General features: G+C 41.5%; 1 protein-coding gene across 1 annotated transcript in view; it reads right to left on the bottom strand.

Annotated features, from left to right (window-relative positions):
• The window catches only part of LPP (LIM domain containing preferred translocation partner in lipoma), a 677,526-nt gene that overhangs the window by 492,937 nt on the left and 156,969 nt on the right, over positions 1-27,620 (bottom strand). Inside the window, exons 3-4 of the mRNA XM_047099816.1 lie at positions 18,473-18,602; positions 9,539-9,602 (exon numbers count right to left, since the gene is read on the bottom strand). The gene's annotated coding sequence lies outside the window, so the exon portion shown is untranslated. The remainder of the gene's footprint in view (positions 1-9,538; positions 9,603-18,472; positions 18,603-27,620) is intronic.

The following is a 27,620-nucleotide window of genomic DNA, read 5'->3' as shown; positions in this document are numbered from 1 at the left end:
GCTTTTGCTAAATATCCCGTTTACAACCTGTCTCCCTCACGCGGAGTGTAAATTCTAGCTTATGACGACGGACCAAGCTAACGGAGGTGAAAGCGCCTGTCACGAAGACTGCCACATAACAGACACCCAGAAAACGTCCCCTTGTTTCTCTCCGCTCCACACAGCCATAGTGCTGTGTGCACCGTCTTTATTCCTAACGGTCTTCAGAGAAAGGAGGAACCCAGTCAAGGCCTGAGTGGTGAGCAGGAACTCAAGGCGTAACCTTCCCTCTCCTGCTTGGTCAGACGGGGGCGCCCTTCTCAGACCTACTGCTGATTGGGCAGATAAAGTATGGTCAGTCATTTCTTCCCTGGGAGAGGGCTCTAGGCAGTTGTTGAGTCCCTTCCCAGTTCTGAAATTCTGTAAGCCTCCAAGTGTCATAGCCATCTTAAACACAAGCAACACAGAATGGGAAAAACTGTTGAAGAATATAGTTATAGGTTTCTTTATTGAGCACGATGTATAGGGCACTACCAGGAGTTGACGGGAATTTGGAGAAGCAGAACGCAGTCCCGAGATTCAGAAGCCTTATAATATGTGTATAGGAGGGGCAGAGGATGGGTGTGAGGAAACATGAAAAGATGGCAATAGAAAATAGGGTTTCATTATAACACAGTCCAAGGCTAAGACTGTGTATGTCAGAGCCAAGAGGGAGAGAAAGAAACTTCCGTAAAAGGTAGGATACGAGCTGTCCTTTAAGCAGGAGAGCAGGGCCCACACAGGCAAAATGGCAGGAGGTGACATTTTATAGGAGCTGGTCCTATGCAGCAGAAGGGTCAGCAGTGTCTTATATGGTCCCATGTCTTATTCGTTTTATGTCTCAGATCATTTGAACAGTCTATGTTTGATGCATTAAAGGCCAGAATAGGGGTGCCCAGATGGCTTAGTCAGTTAAGTGTCCCACGTCGGCTCACGTCATGATCTCAGGGTTCGCAGGTTTGAGTCCCGCGTCGGGCTCTGTGCTGACAGCTCTGAGCCTAGAGCCTGCTTCAGATTCTGTGTGTGTGTCTCTCTCCCCCCCACCCTACTCTCTCTCTCTCTCTTTCAAATATAAGCATCAAAAAAGTTTTAAAGGTGAGAATAATAATGGTCACCTCCACCTGTCCCTCATCATGATGCCATGTGGGGCAGTAGGAAGATGGCCCTGGCCCACTGACTCTATCAGCTGTCAGGGTCAAGCTCAATGGCTTATCTGGCTCCAGGATAGGAGATCTTACATAATTCCAGTTGGAGTTGAAGCTTCTTGACAGCCATCTTGTCCAATGCTCACGTTTTGCAGATGGGTAGACACAGTCCCACCAAAACAGAAGTGATTTCTCTTGAGTGAAGATTTCTGTTAGCCATTTCCTGTTCTCTGGACATGGCTGGTAGTCACCTGCTTCCGGGTCTTGCCTGCCAGAGGCTTCCCCTCCACTTCCTGTAACATCCCATCCAAGTCCATTTAACCATCTTTTAAAGCGGACTCCAATCCAGTTTCTACAAGAAACCCCCAGGTAGAAAGACGCCTTCAAAATTCTCTCACTCACAAAGTGTAATTACTGAGCTCACGCATCACACTGAGTCTTGGTTGGCCCTGACTCAAACTCACCTCCACATCCTTGCTACCTCCCTTCTTCAATTTCTTAGCAACCCACCCTGCTCGGTAGGTGCTATGTAAATGCTTATTAAGCCAGGCTGGTCTGCAACCTCAGTTTTTCTGACACTCAGCCAAGAACCTTCTCAAACATATCATGCGGCATCTGATCATTCCAAGTCTAGAAGTATGCAATCCCCAGAGCAGCGAAAATAGTTTCAACCTCTTCCAAATCCATCAAGCTATTTACCAGACTGACTAAATACGTAGCAGGAGACAGGAGACATAAAGGAAAGGAGAGGAGGGGCAAAGGTCATGGACTACAAATTGGATAAACAGCCGTGCCTGTGAGCCGAGGAGCATGGGCATCACCATCCCGACGTCACAGGGAAGAAACCTGCAATGCAGAGATTCAATGAAACCTGCAATGCAGAGATTCAATGGCTGACCCAGGTCTCCTCCAGAGTCCCCAGTGGGAGCAAGGAGATCCAGCCCTACGGTCTAAAAGGGTACTGTTCTCACCACTGTGCAAAAGCATCAGGTGGACAGTCTCGACACGCAGCCATCAGCTGGGCCGACCCCTTGATTCTACAGCAGAGCATGGGGTACATCTGGGGAAGCCACCTTTGGCAGAGGCTTCGAAACAGGTGGCGCTCAACTAGCAAAGTCAGTGAAATCATGGCAGGAAAATTGGGAGGCAGAGCTGTGTAACTCCAGAGGCAACCCAAGGCACACATCAGATGGGAATTTTTAAAAATCTCGTTAAACACACGAGGACTCGGATGCCAGCACACAGAGTGATGGCCCCAGCCAGGCAGCAAAGGCACATTGGCACTGTGTAATTTGTCCATTCACCAATATGCTTCCCGAAAAACACCCATATGCTTTCTTTTCGCTTCCATATGCTTTTTTAGCAAGGAAACTAAAATATTTCATTAGTTTTGAGTAATTAATAATTACTTATTTCACAATACTCACCCTCATTAAAAAACGAAAATAACTGATTAAGCTGCAGGATCCTGGCTTTCGACTCAAGCTTTTTTTTATTATTATTATTTTTTTTTAATTCCTCCCCTCTAGGAATTGAGTAATAGAGTAAAACAGCCAGTGTGGAAACATTCGCACTATGGGGGGAAGGAGAGTTCTCATCCGCACGGCCCAGCGTTCCTCCTGACTGAGACATCATGGTTTAATGAAAAGAACATGGACTTTGTGAGCAGAAAGATCTGGGATCCAATCCCAGTTTGACCCCTGTGAGTCGTACTGCTGAGGAAATGAAGGGCGTTGAAAAGATAAAGGCTGCTGGATTCCTTCAACCCAGTTTTCCATTATTCCCAGGGAGCAACTTCACAGGCTTCCCTCCCACCATCACAAGGCATGGGTAAGGCATGCCCTGGGAAGGCTGGCAGTGTGCCAGTAGCTGGCACCAGGCCATGGCCAATAGCCTTGACATTGATCTCAGGCACAAAACAATGCTTCTCAAACTCTAATGAGCAAAGGAACTACCTGGGGATCTTGTTAAAATGCAGATTCTGATTCAGGAAGTCTGGAGTGTGGCCTAAAGTCTGCATTTCGAACAAGCTCCTAGGTGATGTTGAAGTTCCTGGTCTTCAGACCAAACCCTGAGAAGCAAGGACCTAAAAAGTACCATGATGAAATCAGGAAATAGAATCTGTAGAAACAGGACAACCATGCCTGTCTCTTCAGCTATGATGAGGATTATCAATGACATTAACAATATGCCTCTGTGTACTGAACTTGTCCTCACAGCAGTCCTGTCGGCGGGGCATGATTTCCATTTTACAGACAACAAAACCGAGACCCAAAGAAATCAGGTAATGTATTCAAGATCACGCAACGAGTTCCGCAGGATTCCCAATCCCAGCATACCAAGCCTATCTGTTGTGTTCTGTTGTGTGAGTGCTAGCCAATAGAAGACAGAAAATTCAGGTAGATCCCCCCGCAGAGGTTGGTAGGAAGTCTGGTTTTTATTCTGCCTCCGTTTCCCCATGAGAGAGGTGAAGGCATTGCCCCGATCATCTCGGAGGCCTCTTCCACCTCTGACACCAGCTTTCGCTCTCATGGCTCCCACGTACATTCACAGCGCCTCACCGAGTGCGATGCATTAGCTTCACACATGTGGCAGACATTACATCTTGGCACGATCCAGGTTCTGGCTGCTCACATCTGCACTTGTGCTGATCCGTGCACGGTCAGAAGTCTGTCTCTGTTTAAAAATCCCACGCTCAGTATAACAGGGAGAAAACAACCAACGGATTCCCCAAAGCATTGACATTCCAACTCAGTTGATGACCAGCTCACAGGTATCAGGGCGCTAGGACTCTAATCTCTCTTGGTCTCCTCCTCGCTTCACTTACAAAAATTGAGAAACCGAGACCACGAGCCTGATAGAAGTTTGAAGAAAAAGGGAAAAAAAATGAGTGATTTAGAATACATTTTATACAACTGTCCAAAATTTCTTAGTCTGCCTGAAGCTGCCAGATAAGCACTTAATTAATAAATTATCATATAATGACTCAGGATATATGATCTTGTCCCTCTCTGAACTCCCACAGCACACATTCGCTGCACTCCTTTGGGGCCCATTCACCATTTTCTACCAGGGATTGCTACGGTTTATGCAATTTTCATTGTCCCTATTCATATTCAGTATGGTTTCTGGAGGTAATCACATATGTAGGACCAGATCTGGATTTAAATCCAGACTTTGCTATTTATTAGCTGTATGCTTAGGCAAATTATCAACCACTCTGAGCTCAGTTTCTGTACGTGAAAAATGGAAACAAAAAAGTAATTTTTTTGTTTTGTTTTGGGAGATTAAATGAAATAATATACCAAAATGGCTATCATGTGCTGATTCTGGGTTAAAAGTAATTTGTGTGAGTGAGAAAGTGAGTGAGTGTGTGAGTGAGTAAAGCCAGCAGAACAGCGGTTTCAATATTAAAATATCACTCAACAGTTTGGCACATTTAAGTGTCCAGGGTCACACTACAAATGAGGTGGAAACTCAGAGTAGGACTATAGGTGAACTACGGAAAAGTCCAACAGCAACAGGAAATGTATGTTAGCCAAAGAGCGAAGAACATCTTTTGCTTAATTAGAACCTCCATTGGCCTTCAGAAGGCCTACAAACCTCCTAAAAGTATAGACAGCATTCTCTGAAGATGTGCATTTTCTAATTATTTCAAAGATTCCCCTCAGTTTTTAAATATTCCATAATCTTCTTCCCTCTACTCCTGCCCCGTGCCTCACACACAGGCACCACACACAAATTAAAAACTACTGCCTTAGGCAAGTCCCTTGACAAAATCAAAGAGACCCGTCAACTGAGAGGGGAAAAAGATGTATTTAATTTTTAAAAGGCTGAGGGATGCAAGGGCACTGTTTAGAACCTCCACGGGCAGCAGAAGTTATGGTAACGGGCACTCCAAAGCACACAGAGACGCTTCTGAATTCAAGGCCTGGCTCAGCTGCGAACTTGCCATGGGGCCTTAGACTAATCAGAGACCCATGAAAATCAGGAATGAGAGAAGCTTTGACATCATCTCTTGCACCCCTCCTTCTCTTCCCATCACAGAGATGGAGAAACTGAGGTTCAAGGGAAGGTCATGGCTTCACCAGAGTCAAAGCACATTGATGAGAGCCGGAATGAACTTCAGACTCAGTAAAATGATTTCCACACTCTGTATTTCAGTATTAGGAGGTCCAAGATAAGTGTTTAGATCCAGTGGCTTCTAAATTATCTTCTCAATGATGGATAATTACTACTCTCTTCTCTGGACCTGGAAATCTCATGAAAACATGAGTTTGGTTTTGGCAAAGATCATTCCAGCTGCTTCTCAGGCCCAGCCCAGTCCCATAAGAACAAAGCAGAGAGAAAGTCTGAAAGAATGAGAGACGCTGCTATTAATCTTGTGTAGCACTACACCTGGGAATTACAGGCCTTGAACTAGATTTCACTGTGTTGGCTATTACTCTCCTGTCCTCTTGCTTATCAATCCTTCATCCGTCTTCCCTTTATTAATGTTCCCAACTATGCACAGTAAACAGCCAGCTAGGAGCTCATCCCCAGCTTCCTATAATTCACTGGATCAAAAAAGGGCAGGAGGCGGGTGGAGGAAACAGTGGTGATGTCAGGGTCAAGTAATCTTTTACAGGAAAGATTGCAGGGGAATCCATAGTCTCCTAATAAAAAACAGTCAGCAGAAGCCAGCCAGAATTCTCTACTCCATTGCCCCAAGGACTTAACAAAGATGCCTGGAATCCATTTTTGCTTTAAAAGCATCTTGCATCCCTGCATTGACACTGAGACGGGTTTTGCCCAAAAGACATTGGCCCTTTAAATATTGGGAACAGAAAGGACAGTTTATAGAAAGAGACAGCTCTCCTGAAACAGAGCTACAACTATGGAGTCAGAAGAAAAGTTCTAGACCAAGATCTGCCACTAATATCTCAGACAGATTGGACTCCCTCCCTGACCACAAATCTCAGTCTCTGAAAGGAGGGAATCTGGCTCGATTGGTTCTTAAAGTCCCCTCTGGCTTTGACATTCTGACCTCTCCTTACAGGTCAATGACTCAACCTGGAAAAGTCAACAACAGAAGAGGAACCCATCAACATAACCAGGGGATAAGTGTCCTAGACCCTCTAGAAATGGACCCAGATTATGGAGTAGAAAAACAAGAAGGAAGATGGATTTTTGTTTCTCTTTTCTAACCAGAAACTGAACGTTGCTGGAGGTAAGGGATGATCCGTGCATAAACACTCTATCATGGTACACACAGAATTTAAATCATAAACTGCTCTTCTGGTACGTTAAAGAACCAAGGATAATAGAGATACCGACTTCCCAGCACTGGCTCCGTAGCAGAGTCATAAGACTTTCCTATGACTTTGGAAAAATGACAGGAGGAGAAAGAAAAGACTGGCTAAGAAACAAAATCACAGACAATAGGACATTTGACTAGAAGTAATGCCATGATCAACTGGTCCAACTCCATCTGTTGTTAGATGCTGAAATGGACCCCTGGAGAGGGAAAGTGACTTGCCAAGGTGACACAGCCAGAGCTGGGATTAGAATTAGATTCTCATGACTTCTGCTTCACACAACATAACATAAAACACATGGCTGCGCTCCCCCAAACAATGCAATTCTATCCAGGTAACTAAGAAAATCATCTCATGTATTATAATATCACTGCCTCTTCCTCCACCTCAAAAAAGCAGTAACTGATTAATTTAATTTAAGGTACAGGAGGGCTGTTTCCATCAAATTATAATCAACAATTCACTCTAGCAATATAGACAAGTCCATGATAATTAATTCAGTATTATTCATCCTTGCTAATGAATCACCCGGTGGAAAACAAGGATAATCAACGGCCTACAGGAGGCCAGAAGCCTATTCTCGTTCAAGTACAGATCTTGCCTATTGAAGAACACTGGGTATCAGCTCTAAATAGTAAACAGGGTGCAGGGTTTCAGATTCCATGAAGCGCAGCTTTAAATAGATTTGGTTTGGAAGTGGAACAGGGAACACACCACAGTCAGTGGATCAACGTTGAAAGCGGAGAAAAACAATGATTACGCTCATTAAGTGGGTACCTGTTGACACATCTACTGTCAAGTCTAATTATTTACTTAAACTGTTATTCTTTCTTCATTACTGCCACCGATACCAATTATTACCACCAGATTATTTTAAATTTCTGCAGCGTGCCCTGAGAATATGTCCTTCTCTACCCTCCAAAGGTTATTTGAGCAGTTTTTATCCTTCCCTTCTCACACCCATCCCGAGCTCCAAAATACAGAGGAAGGATGGATCAGAAATAGGTAAAAGTCGCCTTTCTCGAGAGCAATTGTTTCTTAACCTTTCAAGGCTTGTTTAAACTCCTATTTGTAGTTTCAAGATGGGTTCAGTGCAGAAGGGGGGCACACAGCCACTTTTCAAAGCTTACTCTATTAATATTTAACAACTGGTATTTGGAGAAAAGTTAATGAACTGCAGCTTCGACATGAACAACTCAGACCTCTTCCTAACAGAGCTACCAAAACTTTGATATTACATGTCTACGGAACATTCTTTTCTAACATATTTACCCACAAAAGGACAGCAAATATATCGGAACAGAATTTTTGCAGGAGTATTTTATGGACTAGAGAGGGACCAAAAGATGGGCAGTAGCCATTCATGTATTTTTGGCCACTACGGAGTTTTTTTTGTTTTCTAATTTTTTAAGGTTTATTTATTTTTGAGAGAGATAGAGAGAGATACAGTACGAGCAGGGAAGGGGCAGAGAGAGAGACACACACAGAATCCGAAGCAGCCTCCAGGCTCTGAGCTGTCAGCACAGAACCCGAAGCGGGGCTTGAATCCACGGACCGTGAGATCGTGACCAGAGCCGAGGTCAGATGCTTAACTGACTGAGCCACCCAGGCGCCCCCACTACTGTTTTTTTTGTAACCATCTCTTTTGTAGGAATGAGAATAACATCTAAACAAGTGGCTGCCATCCTGATCTAATTATAGAGGAGTTTCACAGGCTGTGCGTCACCCACCTTGTTTACACATGACATGTTCTTATTTGATGTGTGTGAATATTAGCTTTAAAAACCATATTAATGAAAAAAACATGTGAATGTAATACCATCATTTCCACTCAATTCTAAACTGTTAAGTCCTACAAATATGGGGCACGGCAACAGACTTTAATGTTTTCAAAGGTCTCTGTAACTAAAGTCATGTTTAAGTTCAAGATCATAGAAATAACATACCAACACAATTACTGAAATATTCAGCAAAACAAATGTTTACAGTACTTTAAGTGCTGGTATAAAATCTTCTACAAAGTTGCTACAGTGCAGGGTCTGCAGTTAGGCCCACCATATTGACTGCGTCACCTCTTTTTGGCGCAAGTCTTCTCATAGATGACATCGAATACAGCAGGCCTAGCTGAGAAGTGCAGTTATGAGCTGGTTAGCCGCAAAAGAAAACTCACATCTTGCACATTTTGCAACTATCGTGCTTCCTTTGAATTTTTTTTCTGGCCTCTGTTTTCTTGACAAACTCAACGCAAATAACACTCTTTTGCCAAAAGTCTATCTCCTTCACACAGGTCCCCCAGAACAGTGGCATCTGGATACTATGGGTCCTGAGTTTCAAAAACCTCCAACTCACTTGCTGTATTCTTAGGATTTTGTTGTCATCGTCGTAGCCTTGGATTATGTCATTTTGAGATCTTTCTGGGGAAGCTGAGAGATGCCCCCACCAAGTAGAGTTTGATCCCTTCAAAGCCAGGTAGCATGGCAGCATAGTGTAATGAAAAATTCAGCCAGTCAAGGGCTCGGAAACTGGAGAGAAGCCGTCCTGCCACATGCTAGCTGGGGACACCAAAAGAGAGTAGATAAGAACACAGCATATCATGGACACGTAAATACTTGTTAAGTCTGAGTCTTCTGCATTGCCCAGATCTTTGTGCTAGGACTTGAAAGGGAAAATTAGCGGTGCCTGGCTGGCTCAGTTGGTTGAGCGGCCAACTTTGGCTCAGGTCATGATCTCATAGTTCGAGAGTCCGAGCCCCGCATTAGGCTCTATGCTGACAGCTCGAAGCCTGGAGCCTGCTTCAGATACCCTTTCTTTCTGCCCCTGCTTGCGCTCTGTCTCACTCTCTCTCTCTCCAAAATAAAAATATACATTAAAAACTTAAAAAAAAAAAAAGAAGAAAGGGAAAATTAAATCAAAAAAAGATAAAAGGATGGCAGTTCATTGCTTTGGCCATTTTTCAGGTTTTGGTGCTCAGGAAATACTTTTGTATTTCTTCCGTTGGGAGTAAAATCAACTGTAAACATTATTGGATAACTTTCCCATTAGCAATTCTTAAATACGAAGATGCCTATCCTCTCTTACCTCAGATAACTAGCTCTTCAAATGGTCAGTGGACACCAGGTTCAGCAAACTGCTATGCTAGCGTCTGTAAATAAAATAGGTAAATGTTACTCTTAGGTACTAAGCTTTATGTATCATTAGTAATCATAAACTCTTCTATCTATATAGCAGTTTCTTGTTTTGCAAAACATTTTCACGTTCGTCATCTCATTTCACTCCATAACAACCCAGTGAAGAAGCAGGAAGAGAATCATCTGCTCACTTCACAGGTGAGGAAACAGAAGCTCCAGGAGGAACAGAGAGAAGGAGAAGGGAACTAACATATTTCTCATGATTAACTTCACACACATACAGGGAATGAGTATCACTGTGTTCATTTTACAGATGTGGGAACCGAAGTTCAGGAAAGGCAGGTAACTTGCCCAACACTACACAGTATAGTACACAGCAGGGTATGAGTTTGGACTTTCTGGGCTCCACCTGTTGGCCCAGTGATCTTTCCTTTATGTCTTAGTGTGTCCCGGGCTATTAGGTTGGGAAAACACAATCTCACTGACTTTATCCACTAGGTTGGGGGGAGGAGGGAATAATAAAATGAAACCGGCTATTTGATTGACATGAGAAAGCAGCAAAAACACATGGGATTTAGAGCCAGTCAGACTTGTCTTCCTCTTAACAATGTCCTTGGGCAAGTTACTTAAACTCTCTGAGTGTCAATTTCCTCATATGTAAATGGGGCTTATAATATCTACTTCATAGCCAAACCTCAGTTCAACTTTCTGGGGAAGATTTTCCTCCATTATTTCCTATCTGTAGATAATGGAAAGTGATGGTATACAAAACATTAATATTTCCTCGTTGTGAGCCCATGTTTATCTGATCAAAGGATGATGTGATAAATACACAATACTAGAGAATACCTGAGGGGTGGGAATTGCTTTGATCTGTACGCCTAGTTCTAAAGCACCTCAATATTAACTATGTGTATCTCACATGGCCTCACCCCAACAACAACAAACAATATGTGTCTCCAAAGACAACACTTGAAAATTGAAAAATGAAGTGTCCCCTCAAGCCCAAGAAGCAAGAGATACGGCCTTAGGTGAAAGACCTCAGGTACATCTCAAGTAATTTTAAAGCTTGTGCCTTTGTGCCTAAAAGTTTGCCCCTTAGGTTCAGAGAGATGAAGCTTCCAACAGAAGACCAAGGGAACTGAATACAGTGGACAGATTTATTGAGAAGTAGGAGACTTCTGGGAAGTTTTATTCATCTATCCCATTTTCATATAGGACTCAAATAAGATTAAGAGTAGGACATAGCTGATAGGATACTCTGCAAGAAATTCTTGTCATAAGCCACCCAAATCAAAACATTAATCATCTTTGTGACCAACTTTATCAACAAGGAAACCAAACTTTAAAGATCGTATGGTTAATATGGAGCAGGTAAAAATGGAACCTCAAATTCTGATACCAAAACCAGTAAGGACCCTTCTATTACATGATGCAGCCTCCCACTTGGGAGCATATACCATCTAAAAGTCGATTGTCAAAGCACCAAAACACATTTAGTATTGAGTCCTGCTTCCTTTGCAAGTGAAAGGAGACAGAGAAGACTTCACATCTGTGGTCTAACCAGAAGGTGACACATTACTAAGCTGGGGCAAAAGAAGTGTTCAATGCAGGGTTACCATGAAGACTTTCTCAGCTCTCCCCAGGGCAGTTTCAGAGATGCAACCTTCTTGGCAAACTGTCAAAACACAAGCCACAGAAACAACAGAAGCCAGTGCCCCTGAATTCTCTCTCGTCAATAAGTCTCATGTTAAACAGTAGAAAAGCTGAAGCCTCCTAGCTAAGAAGTTCACCAGCCCTCTTCACATGGTTGAATGTCATGTGTCCTCAGTAAACTCATGGGTATTACCTAATGCAATGGAGTTCTCCACTAGACCCATAAAGACATCTTGGACAAATGACAAACCCCACTCTAGCATGTTGCTAATAAACTCAGTTATCCTTAGTTGCCTCTGTATTTATGACCGCTGACCGAGACCCTGGCAGTCTGTACCCTTGGTCAAACCACCCATCTTCTCTCAAGAAAAACGTTCTCATTTTCAGAAGCAATTTCAACCCAAAATAAAGAAACTTGTATACTCACTATTTAATTTACAAAAATCAACCTATTAATTAAATATATACAAAAGCAAGACTCACCAGGCCTATTTGGAGCTGGTATAGAATAATTGATAATTTACACTCTATTTCAGGAAAACCAGGGGAGGGCAAATGAAGCCCATGAAGAAGAAAGAGAGGAAAGAAACATGGTGGGGAATAAGGAACAAAGGCAGAAAGGAATGGAAGGTTGTGAGAAATGAAGAGAGCAGAGACAACCATTCCAATAGGTTTTTCACAAACCACGGTACCTTCTAAACTGAAACCTGCACCCCAGGACAATTTTTAAGCAACACAATCCTAGAAAGATGAACTTTACATTACAAACACAACCAACTGACATCAGAATCACTGTAGCCAATGTAAAGATACCTCTTAATACTTGATATTTTACAAGTGCTATAGGACCAATGAGCATAATATGACAGAGCCTTGTAAAACCCTGAACTAAGAAAATTAATGCAATTAATAGGTAACTTGCTAGCTCTGTGTTCGCAGATATCCTTTCTGATTACATGAGTGTTATTCTGAAAAGAAGAGCTGAATGAGAATTGAGCTCCTGGGTTCTGCTCTTAGCACTCTAATTCCCAAGTCTTTTGAATTAGAAATTGTATAAAATGGCTTTCTTTTTTTTTTTTTTTTCCCACTCTTCATAGGTCTTGACCACAGTTATCCCTAAACCACTTACTTGTGAAAAGGTCAAAAATTATTTTGCCTGGATTTTGTGCATTTGCCTAAGTTTTAGATAGTGGTAGCGGTGGGGTGAAAGGATCGGTAAGATCTGTTTAAATGAAATTATTTCCTTGTTTAAACTAAATCGTATACTAGATTTGCCTCAATTAAACAATGTCATAATCTCTAACATGATCATTAGGAATTCTATCTCTGAAAACAACTGAAATGTTAGACCAGGCCAAAGGCATTAAGTAACAAACACTGAAAGGTTTCTACTCCCATCATCAGATCAGGTACAAAGAGCATTTTTAAATGCACTCCAGCACATTTTTAAATGCACTCTCTCACCCGCCACCCTAAGATACTTATCAAGAATACAACATATTCCATGGCTTATGAATGATTTGGTTGTCTCATTAAAGTAATGTTTGCCAGTATTTAATTGCTTCCCTCCCTGATTTTAATTTCCTCACCTGTCAGCATCTATCAGAGGCACTGAGATCTTCTGACATCCTGGCTGATTGTGTTGAAATTAATCAGATTTTTAAAAACTAAATTGCTTTGGCCTAAAGGTAATGCTCAGCTTCTTAATGTGATATTTATAAGGGTTCTATCAATGGAACTTATAATCTAGAAATTAAATGACAGGCTTTAGGAGTCCTAAGGAAAAATATAAGTGGCTTACACATTTCCAGCACTGGACTTCAGAAGGTCAGTACTTTAAAAAAAAAAAAATCGGGGCGCCTGGGTGGCGCAGTCGGTTAAGCGTCCGACTTCAGCCAGGTCACGATCTCGCGATCTGTGAGTTCAAGCCCCGCGTCGGGCTCTGGGCTGATGGCTCAGAGCCTGGAGCCTGTTTCCGATTCTGTGTCTCCCTCTCTCTCTGCCCCTCCCCCGTTCATGCTCTGTCTCTCTCTGTCCCAAAAAAATAAATAAACGTTGAAAAAAAAAATTAAAAAAAAAAAATCAATCAACAAGTGTTTACTGAACACATAGCACTTGCCTGCAGTCACTTTTGGGCTAAACGGGAGACACTGAGACATGAAGCTACCTTAGAAAGCTTGGAGAAACAGGTAAAAATTAAGTTGAGCTGATTTCGACTGAAGTCGTTGACAATCTGGTCAATCAAAAGGTGCATTTTGTGTGTATGATTGTGACCAGCTACATACATTGTGCTCTCACACAGATTAATGATTTTATTCTTCATCTCAATCCAGTGAGGTGGAGTTAGTGCCATTGTTAGTAATAGCAGCAATATTCCCATATGACAAGTAACAAAGCTGAGGCACAGAGTGGTAGAGGGACACAGTCCTAGACGCCTCGTTATGGGCAGACCTGGTCATGTGATCTAGAGAAAATCAGAAAATACAGCATGATCATCTTGGAATAAAAAGAGAAAAATTCTTTGCAAATCCTCCACACGTAATTATTCAATGATAATTCTTGTGCTCTTATCTATCAGTGGCAGTGCTTAAGACACTCAGGAAACCCACAAGCATAAGCTGTTCTATAAGAAGTAAATGAAATGAAGGATTGAGAAATACTTTGTAATGTATCATATTATCATGAGATTATTTTTTCTGTATATGTGTTACTATTGCTATGGTGGGAATGTGGAAATAGGCATCCTTGTGGTAATTAGGTCCCAAAAGCAAACCTGTAATATCATCACATCTATCTTTCAGTTATTCTGTTGGTTGTAAGACCCCTAAAAGAAACGGAAGTATGAAAAACATTGGATGCATACAATTGGAGGGAAGAAGAGAGTCAAGGGTAACACAAGCAGTTGGGTTTCACACAACTGGCTTAATAACCAAACACAATCTAAACCCTTGTAGAGGTCTTATCTTCCCAGGGGACTTTAAGACCCTTACTCAGACTTTAAGTATGTCCCCTGCTGTGAAGCTTTTCCCAATCTAGAAAGGTTTGGGGAAGCAGCCCATCTCATAATGCCTGGATCCATATCTAAATCACTAAAGTTAATATGCTGTCTTATCATTTTTATTGATTGTGTGCCTTGAGGAGAGAAATCTTTGTCTAACTCAGTTTCTTGAACCTCAAATCCAGAATCTGATCTTGAGTACTCAAGAATATGTTCCATGAATGAATGCATGAATACATAAAAACAGAGTTTTATGTAATTCCTAGAGCACCTAGCTCAATGCGTATCATAGAAGTGTTCAGTAAATGTTTGAATTGACATTAATTGGACATTTAACTTAAAAAATGTATTATTCAACTGAGTAACTCTAACAGCTACTGAGTGAGGGGTTCAATGAGGAGCTAAGTAACATGCAATGACCCAGTCATCATTAACCCATTAAAGGGTGAACAAATGTTTTCCACAAGAGGAATAATGAAAGCTGAATATACAAGTAAAGATGTAGGCAAGAGTTGAGAAAATTCATGTAGATAAAAAGAGTATTTGTCAAAAAAAATGTTAAGTTCTAGACAAACTTGCAAAATAAAAGGGGACATGAATCAAGAAGAAATAGGTTGTTTTTTTTGTTTGTTTGTTTTTAGGATTGTAGGTATGAATAAAATCTAAAAAGAAAGGACTGGAGAAAGATACATAGAGAGAGAGGGAGAAATTCTTAAAATAATGAATTCTAAAAATCATGTCATGTATATAAAAAAGAAAAAGAAATCACTGGAAACAATCAACAAAACTCAAAGACAGCCTACTGACTGGGAGAAGATATTTGCAAATGGCATATCCAATACAGGGTTAGAATCTAAAATATACGAAGAACTTGTATCAACACCAAATAAACCCAAACAATCCAATTAAAAAATGGGCAGGAAACATGAACAACCATTTCTCCAAAGAAGACACACAGATGGCCAACAGACACATGAAAAGATGCTCCACATCACTCAATGTCAGGGAAATGCAAATCAAGACTGCAATGAGATAGCATGTCACACGAGTCAGAATGGCTGAAATCAAAAACACAAGAAACAAGTGTTGGTGAGGATGTGGAGAAAAAGGAACCCTTTTGCACTGTTGGTGGGAAAGCACACTGGTGCAGCCACTGTGGAAAACAGTAAAAAGGTTCCTCAAAAAATTAAAAATAGAATTATCATATGATCCAATAACTCCATTACTGGTTATTTACCCAAAGAATACAAAAGCACTAATTTGAAAAGATATATGCACCCCTATGGTTATTGCAGCATTATTTACAATAGCCAAATTATGAAAGTAGCCCAAGTGTCTATAGATATATGAATGGATAAAGACGAGGTGGTACATACACACATACATATATACACCCAAGAGCATATTGTTTGGTCACAAAAAAGAACAAAATCTTGCCATCTGCAACAACATGCATGGATCTAGAGAGGATAATGCTGAGTGAAGTAAGCGATTCAGAGAAAGACAAATACCATATCATCTCACTCATCTGTGAAATGGAAGAAATAAAACAAATGAACAAAGAAAAAAAGAGACACACCAGGAACAAGAAACGGACTCTTAACTACACAGAACGAATACAGGGTTACCAGAGGGAAGTGCTTTGGGGGATGAGTAAAACAGGTGAACGGAATTAAGAGCACACTTATCATGATGAGCACTGAGTAATGTATAGAATTGCTGAATCACTGTATTGTACACATGAAACTAACACTGTAGGTTAACTATACTGGGATAAATTTTTTTTTTTAACCATTGGAAAGATCAAAGACAAAAAGAGTTAATCAAGGTAAAAGTAGTATTTATTAAACACACTGTGTTTCTGTAACTGAGCTAAACATTTTGCATACTTTACTCCTTAAAACTATTCTCAGAAGTCATTACTATATCCATTTTGCCTCTGAATAAACCAAAGCTCAGAACAATTAACTAATCTGATTGAGTTCACCCACCTAGTAAGTTATGGTACTAGAATTTATATCCTAGCTATTTTTCTTTAATTATTGAAGTACAGTTGATACACAGTGTTTCATTAGTCCCAAAGTCACAACATAGTGACTAGACAACTCTATAAATCATGCTAACACGTAGCTACCACTTTTTGCCATGCAATGCTATTACAACACCATTGACTATATCCCCTATGGAGATCCTATCTCTCAGACCCACACACTCATTCTGTTTCCAGTATGTAACAAAGAAACGCACCTAAAAGAGAACTTCAGAGGTGAATGGCATGGCAGAAATCTAGAAAGTGATGTGAACACAGGGACGGGATAAAGACTATAAGCATCCAAACCTGTTTAAATCCTAAGATAGAGGTAGCAAGAAAGGAAGGGGATGGAGGGATTATAGCTACCCTCGAGAACCTGGGGACTGACGGCTCATGCACGTTACACTTGTGCAAAATATGCAATGCTAGAACTCTTAGGGCTGAAACAGTGAAAACTCCAGTTCCTGAGCAATGGAGAGGAGAACTTTAAAGTGATGGGCATTGAGGAGGGCACCTGTTGGGATGAGCACTGGGTGTTGTATGGAAACCAATTTGACAATAAATTTCATAGTATAAAAATAAAAATAAATAAAAATAAATAAAAATTTAAAAAATAAAAATAAAATAAAATAATAAAATAAAATAAAATAAAATAAATAAAATAAAATAAAATAAAATAAAATAATAAAAAACATGAAGCTGCCCAGCAGTAGAACAAACTGCTTCACAAAGAATTGGAAGTGCCCAAGTAGAGGCTCAATGGCCATCTGTCAGGGAAGGCATGCGTAACATCCTGGCAGTGGGAGGGAGTCAGCATTAGAAGATGGGCCACTGCAGCTCTGTGTTTCAGAGATTTAGCTGCCCAATGCTGAGAGACAAACAACAGCTCCAAGCTCCAGATACAAATTTGAAGAATGGCCTTTGAAGAAGAGACCCCGGGTAAAAATAGCATCCATACAGCACATCCATGGGGCAGCAAGGATATGCCAAGCACGAGACAGTCCCCACGCTCAAGAAGTTCAGACAAGGCAGAAAACACATTTCGAAAAGTTAAAAAAGATCTACTGGGAGGCAGTTTGGGAGCCTCATAAATGGCTAGACAAAGCCATAACCAGAAGTCTCAGAAAGAAAGAGGAAAAGCTAAACGGTTCACAGGAAACTAAGTTTTACGGAAAGAAAAGAAGTCATCGAAGGCTTAAGTTTAGGGAAGAGCTGATTCACAGAAGTAAGCAAAGGTCAAATCAGATCTCACTTTTGGGTAATCAAAACACACATGGAGGAAGAAGCAGAAGAATGTTAGAAAACAAAGTTAAAAAAAACCAAAAGCTCACCGGTGGGAGAGAGCAATGAAATGTTGGGTGAGGAATAGGAAAGAAAAAAATGAGATCGTTCAAAAGAACATTCAACATATTCGAAAATGAGAGAACAATCCATTTGAGAGTGTGCAAGCCTACTTTCACAGTCTGCCAGATTCATTCACTTTCAAACACTGCAACCTGTCTAAACCCGACCCCCCAAAAGCTACTCGAGACAGGAGAGAGTTATTGAAGAGAAAACATGATGTCTGGGTCCGGTTCAATGGCCTGTCTCGGCAACCGTCATTACAATTTCAGGCTGAGCAGTTTTTATTGAAGAAAACAGATCGCATAAAATATTAACACAAGCAAAAGCAAAGGTAAAGGGCAATTTGTATTGGACGACCTCCCTCCCACAGGAAGGAAAAAAAAAAAAATAAGGGAGAGAATTTTAACAGAAAAGTGGGGAGGCAGGGGGTGGTCCCGTAAGATGACTTCTCTGTGACAGTGAGGATCATGGGTATGTAGGCAGTTTCCTTTGCTGTGACTGCCAGCTAATCCAGGTAAAGAAGGAAGTGGCCGCTTCAGCCCAAACTCCCGGAGTCTTTTTTTCCCCCACAAAGCTGGGATTCTAAACCAGAAAATGGACAAGCACTCAACTGCTCCTTCAACTTCTCTCAGGTCTTGCCAAAGACAAAACCTGTTCTGTTTAAAAAGGCAGCAGTGGTCACTATTGAAAAGCAGGAGAGCGAGCAGCGGTGCAGTGGTGAGCACAGAGTGTGGAAAATATGCAAAAGGTTTAATAAACACACCGAAAAAATATATGGAAATCTTCCCAAATAAATACAATAGTGATATACCTTTGACATCGCATATTCACAAAAGAAATTCAGAAACATCTACCTTGAGATCCCGGAGACTGGTACAGGAACTCAAAAGAAAAAGAGGAACACACTAACACCTGGATTCTTGCCCCAGCTCAGCCACTAACCAGCGCAGCGGTCCCGGGTAGGTCGCTTTCAGCTCCGCTCGCCTAAAAAAGCCAAAAGACAGGATTAGATCAGTGGCTCTCAATGCACATGATGCATCTTTTTCACAGTGTTGACATCTGCGTCAATGGTGCGAAAGCAATCAAGAGTGGGGCGGGGTGGGGGGACATGGCCAGAGTCTTCACAGGAATCAAGCAGTGGCACCAAAATGTCCCGACAGCTGCTTCACTTTTCACCACCAGGTACCCACAGTCAAGGGAACACGCGGCTCGTTTCATTCAAAACTGTCCTCCATGCATTAAAAGTTAATTTTATTAAACTCAATCCTTGAACACATATCTTTTTAATATTCCATGTGACAAAATAGAAAGGAGGCAAGAACATCTTCTGCTCAATCCCAAACCACAATGGTTGTCTCCAAGAAAGGCACTTGTGTGACTGCTGGAATCGAGGGCTGAGCTAACAGCTCGTTGCAGAGAACATCATTTTTTTTTTTTAACGTTTATTCATTTTTGAGAGACAGAGAGAGACAGAGCATGAGTGGGGAAGGGGCAAGGAGAGAGGGGGACACAGAATCCGAAGCAGGCTACAGGCTCTGAGCCATCAGCACAGATCCTGATGCGGGGTTCGAACTCACGACCTGCGAGATCATGACCTGAGCCGAAGTCGGACGCTCAGCCGACTGAGCCACCCAGGTGCCCCAACATCATTTTTATTTGAAAGAATGACTGACAAATTGTGGTCATTCAGACTTGGTGATGACAAACCAAGAGAGCCTATCATTTCAAGGAAAACAATTAAAGGTATCTGTTGCCAGTGATAAAAATCAGTTTTCAAGTGAAAATTAGAACTTCAAAAACCCTGCATCTGCTATTGTATACTTGACATATTCCTAATAATTAAAATGTTTTTGATGAAAGCAGTGGCGATATTAACGAATGGGATTTTTTTTGTTGTTGTTACAGAATGAAACTTATCGATATTTGAAAGATATGCGTAACTCAGTGAACCCGTATTTTCCAACTGAGCAATCTATGGTGTTACACAGAGGTGTGGAGCGATTCAAACTGAGTAGAAGACCAATGAATTTTAATATAACAGAGTATAAAGAAATTTATTGATACGATTTCAGGTTTCACATTAGGAAACCACCACTTGTCAAGTTTTAGTGTAGTATAAAAAAAAAAGAAAATCCACAATTATGTCCTTTTTAACTTCCTTTTCCAATCCTTTTTACAAATAATTTCTGGATTTTCTTCCTAAACTTTACTCAAAGCATGTATTTGTGACAAATTGCCATTTTTCTCACTACTTTTTTTGTGTGTCTTTTGGAAAATGTACTTATTTTCATACAGCTTTCTTTAAAATCTTTTTTGTATTTCTGTTTTAATTTCTTTTTTAGGATGTTTCTTTCTTTCTTTGGAGAAAAAGAGAGAGAGAGAGCACATGAGCAGGGAAGAGGGGCAGAGGGAAAGAGAGAGAATCCTAAGCTCAGTGTGGAGTCTGATGTAGGGCAAAATCCCACAACAGTGAGATCATGACCTGAGCTGAAATCAAGAGTCAGAGGCTCAACCGACTGAGCCACCCAGAGGCCCCGGCTTTAATTTCTAAGATAGAATATCCTTATTATCACTTACATAAGCAAAAACTCATGCTGAGGAGTGTAGAGAGGTCCTGAGACCAAACCGCTGCACTTAGATGGGACTTATGTATGCTACCTTCCTGCCCAGTACCCATCTTCTTTGGTTCTAAACCATTAGGGAAGACAAAGAGTGGCTCAGCTCTACTTTCAGACCCTGCTATCTGTTTACCTTTATGTAGAGGCCACTTCAGTGAACATTTGGACACATGAAACATCTGTACGACTTCACCATGGAGTAGGCCATTTGTTAGTAACAAATACTGATTGTGAGCTTTCCATGGGGCAGGCACTGGTTAATAGAGCCCTTAGATCAAAATCCAGACTCTACTACTATTTGAAGTACGTATACTCTTTTTTTTTTTTTTTATTCATTTTGGGAGAGAAAGAGCACAAGCAGGGGAGGGGTAAGAGGGAGAGTGAGAGAGGATCTTAAGCAGGATCCACAATCAGCACAGAGCACGACACGTGGCTCGATCCCATAGACCCTATGATCACGACCTAAGCTGAAATCAAAAGTCGGCTCAACCGACTGAGCCCCCAGGTGCCCCTCGGTATGCTCTTGGTCAAAATACAGAATCTCTCTAAACCTGTTTTTTTTTTAATGTTTATTTATTTTTGAGAGAGAGAGAGAGAGAGAGAGAGAGAGAGAGAAAGAGAGAGCATGAGTGGGAGAGGAGCAGAGAGAGAGGGAGACACAGAATCTGAAACAGGCTCCAGGCTCTGAGCTGTCGGCACAGAGCCCGACACGGGGCTCGAACTCACCAGCCATGAGATCATGACCTGAGCTGAAGTCGGACATTTAACCAGCTGAGCCACCCAGGTGCCCCTACACCTGTTTTGTTTTGTTTTGTTTTGTTTTGTTTTGTTTATGTGAAATAAGAATGGCAATAGACCTACATCTGAAGATTATTGTGTAGTTCCACTGAAATGATCTGTTAAAAACCTTACTATACTCAATGTCTAGCATACAGTAAAAATTCAAGAAATCTTACCCATTGTTATTACAACTAACATGTCTCCCATCACTTCTCGGCCTTTTGGCTAAGATCAAGTGTACAACTGACATGTCTCTTACCATTGTTTGCCATGTACATGAAAGAAATAAAAACAATTTAACCATACAGGGACTCAAAATCTATCTCACTTGCTGATACATTCAGCTCCATGAAATCTCAGAGGCAAAAGTATCCAGGAGTCCTTGTTTCTCATCCCAAAAGTAAAAAAGAAAAAAAAAAAATCTGTGGCCAGGAATGGAAACAGGGTTATAATAAAGACCAGGCACTGCACCGTTTTCCAAACTTTCTACGGTCAAGAGAGCAAGCAGTTCAACCCCTATGTCGTTCTCAGCACTACAGTGAAAGGTCAAAAGACAGGAAGTGAGAATCCAAACTTAGTCCCTGATCAGACAAGAGATGAGATTTTTACTTTTCCTTTGTTTCCACAAAAAGTCATATTCATTTCATCTCTTTACCCCATGTAAAACCCAGCAGGAAAAACGCTGGGGAAAAATAAGGATGCTTGTTAATCTGAGGTCAAACCAAAAGAAAAAGAGATGCCCTCATGCTGCTAAGAAAAGATTGCATGTAGGAGAGAGGAGGTACTTAATAAAGCGATTTCAATTAAAAATATAATCTGAAGGAACAGACACATGCACGCTTACCTACAATTTCTTTAAAAAGATATAAAGGAATTAATCATTAAACACTGGTGAGGCTCAATTTCATTTTTAAAGAAAAATAAAACAGGATGCCACCTTTATTTTACTTTCTTCCATCAACTCTACATACAACCACTCAAGTGTCAGTATCTTACTAGCCTGATAAGACTTTTAACTGCTGATTTAATAGAATGATGTAAGTTATGCTTCCAGAATAATGTATAGAAACGATTATGCCCCCTTAACAGCACTTGGATCTTCAATCAGGAAATTCAATTTTAGCTGCAAAACTATGTTTTGGCAAAAGTGCAATTGAACTCAGTGTACTTGTCACATTTCTAAATATACTCCGGTCACCATGACAACAAGGGAGACTGATGGATCGCTTAAAAGAGTACGGTATATTTAATTGTCAGCATTTTAAACTGACTCAGAAAAATGCTGTGTGATAGGGTCTACTCACCATGGTTACTGCCGGCTGAGTCCATAATAATAAAAGGCTCACATACGCACATCGACAGCGTGCGCGCAAAGAACGTAAAAGTCATTAGGCCCTGTATTTCCAACCACGCTACGCACCAAACTTAAGGCTTTCGCAAGGACTTGTTCTTATTAAGGTACCACTCAAGAACCCCACTACCAGATTGTCAGCATCTGCGTCTGTACCCCAGGCCGCGATAGCAAATCCCAACACAAATTTCAAAGCCTGCTCCCTCTCTTAATCTAAAGATAAAAATGAACGTAAGGCTATTTTCTCCTGGAATGGGGGATGAGATACTCTTTCTCTTTCCTTCCATGTGGACTTGTTCCCCATTGACAATCTTCTGGGGTCCACATATATCCCAAATAACCATTTCCGGAGCACCACTCCTATCCTGTGCGGGTCAATCTTCTACAGGCTGGGAACAGAATGGCAACAAATAGATACCGTTCCCCCATTTGGGGAGCTGACACCCTAAGAAAGGAGGAAGACAAAGATACAAATAATCCATGAAAGAGAAAGAAATAGTCCAAATGAACTGATCCATTAGAGTGCACTACATACAGAGCCTAGCATATAGTAAGCACTCAGCAAATCACCCTCCTCATTATTATACCAAAGATATTCTCACCAAAAGAGTTTGCAATATACAAAAGGTAAACACAGGCATAGTGACCACACTTTCAGAGAACCATAAGTGTTGTAGAGAACTTAAAACAAGATAATAGGAAACAGCAATGGGGAGGGGACAGGTATGCTACTTTAGCTGTAGGTTAAGGAAGATCTCTTCAGGGAGATGACATCTGTACTGAGCCTAGAATGAAGACTCCAAGTCAGCCATATGCAGAATCAGAAGAAGGTCAAGTGAGAACAAACTTGGTTCATACACGAGATAGAAGGGAGGTCAGTGTGTCTTTAGCTTACTGAGTAAAGTGATGATGGAGTGACAGATAAGGGAAGCCCAACTCACATTGCCTTGCAGGCCACTAAAAGGTCTTCTGAATGTTTCTAGATACCATGGAAGTCACTCTGTGGCAGGGGGTGAGATATGATCCAATTAACAATTTCATAAGATCTCTTCACATGGTAGGGAGAAGGGCAACAAAGGGAAATCATAAAAGTATCATGACCATTTCAGAGAGTCTATTGTCATAGTCCAAATAATGGGTGGTGACTTGGCTTGAGTCACTATTCTCCTACCCCAGTGCTTTTCTGCAGCCCCATGCTTACCCTCTCGACCACCACTTGCAAGAGAGGCGCGAAGAGCAATCAGAAACAGGAAATATTCCAGGGGCAGAACACACACACGTTGGCTAGGCAGGTACTTTGAGCAGATGAGTTGGATGAAGGCCCTACAGCATGACAGCATATGTGTCCTGTGATTCAGCAGGTCTGGAGGGCGGGGGAGGGGGCTTGCGATGCAATATTTCCAACAAGCCTCAAGGCCTGGTGGTGGTGCCGCAGGCCCAGGAACCACACTCTAGAACCAGGGTTCTAAGGGAGCCTGGAGACGGGAACACCAGGATAGCAGGAGGCAATGAGAGCTTGGCTCAGGGTAATAATAACAGGTGGAATAGGGAAGAAGGGAAAAATCCCAAGAGAAGTAGCAGAAAAGCTACAATCCAAGACTTGGCAAGAGATAATGCATGGAAAATGAAAAAGAAGATGGTGGAATTGATGTGGAGCTTTCTTTCATTGTACTGTTCACTGTGCAGCGTTTCCATCTGTCTAGTGAAACCGCTATCACAATGAATACTTCCTGTGGCCACAAGTCTATCCCTGTAAGACAGGGCCAAGGAAATGATTGTGGCGACAGATAATAATAAGAACAATAACAACAACAATCCCCATCCTTAACTGAGAGCTCCTTCTGTGCCAGGCACATTATAGCACGCACGATCTCCAGTTCTGACAACAACCCTATTCCTCCCTCACAGATGTCAAACGTGACATCCAGACACATTATGTAGCTCGCCCAGAGTCACTCCTGCTTCAGCCGGGTTCAAACACAAGAACAGACTGTAAGATCCGTTTCCTTCACCCCCATGGTGCCTATGAAGTTGAACCTAGGGGAGAATCACATGCCCACTGGAAGCATCCGTCCTCAATGTCAGGGTTCCCTTAAGCTCGGACTAAGTCTCAAGACTGCAAGTGGCAAAAGTTGATTCATGGACTCTAGAATCATAAGAATAAAATACACAAAGTCGAGTGGCTGGTCTGTAGCAGAACCGTGACTCATTTCATAGCCTCAGAACACAAACGTGGCTTGAGTATTTTTATGCTCCCGCTGCAACTCACTGTTCTGTACCCCTACTCCAGAGCGTCTTCCGTGTCCCCATTCTTGCCTTCTCAGCTTTATTCTGCTTTTTCTTTACAACTTTGTCTGCACAGAGAGTAACTGCCTCCCTACACGGTGATGGTTTGGAGTGAGAAAGAGGCCCTTGTTTGTGAAGATGCATGGTGAACGGTAGTGGATATTGACAAGACATCAGTAGATAAGAAAGACGAGCTGAGACATTTCCCCAGCCCAGGAAGTGGGTAAGAAATGAGCCACAAGATCTTCCTTCTAATCACCCACACTGTGCTTTCCCAGGATGATTCACAGGTATGGCTCCACAGACCTGACAAAGGGGACCATCGTCAGGAAGATGAAAGGATGTTTTTATGCCTGCTCTCGCTTTTTTTTTATTTGTTCCTTCTTGAGTAATAACTATTAATTGTGCTATGCGGGCAGTGCAGAGATGAGTCTACCGGGAAGCCAGCACAAATCCATCAAGTGCTTTTAGTCCGAGCTTTTTAGAAGCAATTGCTTACCACATTCTCCCTGCTCTTTTTCTCAAAGCTAGAATAAAAGTGGAATTTACCACACAGTTACCCAATGCCCTCCTCCCCACCTCCAAAAAGAAGACAGAAGATGGCTATTGGTCTATCACCAACAAAATCACAAGGTGTAGGTGAAAAAAACAACTCATTTAGTGTTTACAAAGCTGAACTTTTGGTCCCTAAAACAGGTACTCCTCTTATATTAAAGTATGACAACCCTGTGTAAGCAGATACTGTCCAATTTGGACAGATGAAGAAATTAATGCTCAGAAATGATATGTTATTTGTCTAGAATCCAACAACTAGGAAACAGAAGAACCAGAAAGTAAACACAGGTCTTCTGACTCTAAGGCCAATCCTTTCTTCCACCCATACCAGCTGCCTCGCACACACTTCCAAGAGAACCCATGCTTCCATGCTGTTCGACAAAAGAATCAAAGCTTTAAATATTTCTTAGAGGGGCGCCTGGGGTGGCTCAGTCAGTTAAGCGTCTGACTTCGGCTCAGGTAATGATCTCACCATCTGGGTGTTCGAGCCCCATGTTGGACTCTGTGCTGACAGCTCAGAGCCTGGAGCCTGTTTCAGATTCTGCGTCTCCCTCTCTCTCTGCCCCTCCCCCACTCGCGCTCTGTCTCCCTCTGTTTCAAAAATAAATAAACATTAAAAGAAATTAAAATATTTCTTAGAAATAAGGCTGTATATTGGGGCGCCTGGGTGGCTTAGTTGGTTAAGCGTCTGACTTCAGCTCAGGTCATGATCTCACAGTCTGAGTTCAAGCCCCACATCAGGCTTTGTGCTGACAGCTCAGAGCCTGGAGCCTGCTTCAGATTCTGTGTCTCCCTCTCTCTCTGGCCCTCCCCTGCTCACATTCTCTCTCTCTCTCTCTCTCTCTCTCTCTCTCTCTCTCTCTCAAAATTAAAAAAAAAAACATTAAAAAATTAAAAAAAAAGAAAGAAGGCTGTATTCTTTAAAAAGAATAGAAGATAAAATAAAATTAGAAAAAGATTTATTTGACAAATATGCACAATATCCCAAAAGGGCTCTTTTAAGAGGTCTTTTCTAGGAATACTAAGCAACAAAGCCATCATAGATTCTTTAAGGCTTGCCTCTAACCAAGGCAACATGTTTTTGACTAAAGCTGGATTCAGGGATCAGTTAGGATCTGCACCATGCCTAACATGGAATCATGGAAGCTCCTGAATTTCCCAGCACAGGATTGTGGCCAAAGGACATCTAACAAAGCCTGTCCCCTCACCCAGCCCCAGGGCTTGCACAAAAGAAGAAAGAATTGGGGGACAAGACATAATGGAAGACTGAGGGCCGGTAAGTCATAGGTTCACACAGGCTCTGGCTCATTATAAAATGGAAGAAAATTTTTTTTAAAAAATGAAAAGTTAATATAGTCCGAGCTTAAACTCATCTCTCATTATTATTCCCACATCTTCCACGGTATAGGTAGATGTTAGAAAGGATCAAACAAGGGAAAATAAGAATAATCCAGTCTTTAGGGCTTAAGATATACTGTCAGAACAAGGTGCGGATTAATGTGTGTAAGCAGCATCATTTTCTGTCTCCCCTTACCCAGAGGGGTGGTGAGGTTAAGCATTTTGAAAAGATTCTTTATCATAAGCAGAGCTGACAGGGACACCTGATGAGAATGGTAATCAAATCAAGAAGTAAATAAACACTCAGATCAGTGTTCTTTAATTTTGGTGGCTGACTTGGGAAGAAGGGTTGCCTTATAAAGGTACATATTTCTCTCTTCCAACCATAAATACAGGGTAGCTTCATAATGTTTTCTCTTTTTAAAAAGTTATTTTGTTTCTCAACAAATGCCAGTTAACCACCTTCTATGTGCTAGTTAATGTGTGGTTTTGGGGAAGGAGATGGCAGCAAGAGAAAAGGACACCATCCCTATTTTCAAAGAGCTCAGAGTCTGGTACCTAAGGCCAAGCACAAAATGTTGTGATTTTTTTTTTTTTTAAGTCAGCAAGTTATGTTCTCAATTATGAAAATACCAAAATGTCAGATTCTTCTCCAGTCCAAGCAATAATGTAAAATGAGCCAATTCTTCTGAATCAGATTTTTTTAATGAAAATGATGACTGCTGAAGCTTTTCCCTTTAATGCCAACATTATTAGAACTCAGGGAAGAACACAAGGTCAATTTACTGCGTTCCATATTCTTCCCAGGCTCAAACCACGGAGCAATTGAAATATAACGTGACACGTGCAATTCTAAAGGCTCCTAGTAGCTACATTTAAAAAGAACAGAAGATAAAATAAAATAAGTAGAAAAAGATTTATTTGACAAATATGCACAAAGTATACAAATCTATACAAAATGTACAAAATAATTGTATTTGTATAGCCACATTTCAAGTGCTTGGTGGTCACATGTGGCTACCAGCTATCACACTGGACAACACATCCCCAGCCTTTCCTCAACCTTCATCTCCC

Source organism: Lynx rufus, unplaced genomic scaffold, assembly GCF_022079265.1.
Source record: "Lynx rufus isolate CCGP_SWC_20201006 ecotype Redwood Valley unplaced genomic scaffold, mLynRuf1.p SCAF_5, whole genome shotgun sequence".
Lineage (NCBI taxonomy): Eukaryota > Metazoa > Chordata > Mammalia > Carnivora > Felidae > Lynx > Lynx rufus.
The sequence above is the reverse complement of the archived record's forward strand: the minus strand, read 5'-3'. Positions and strand labels throughout refer to the sequence as shown.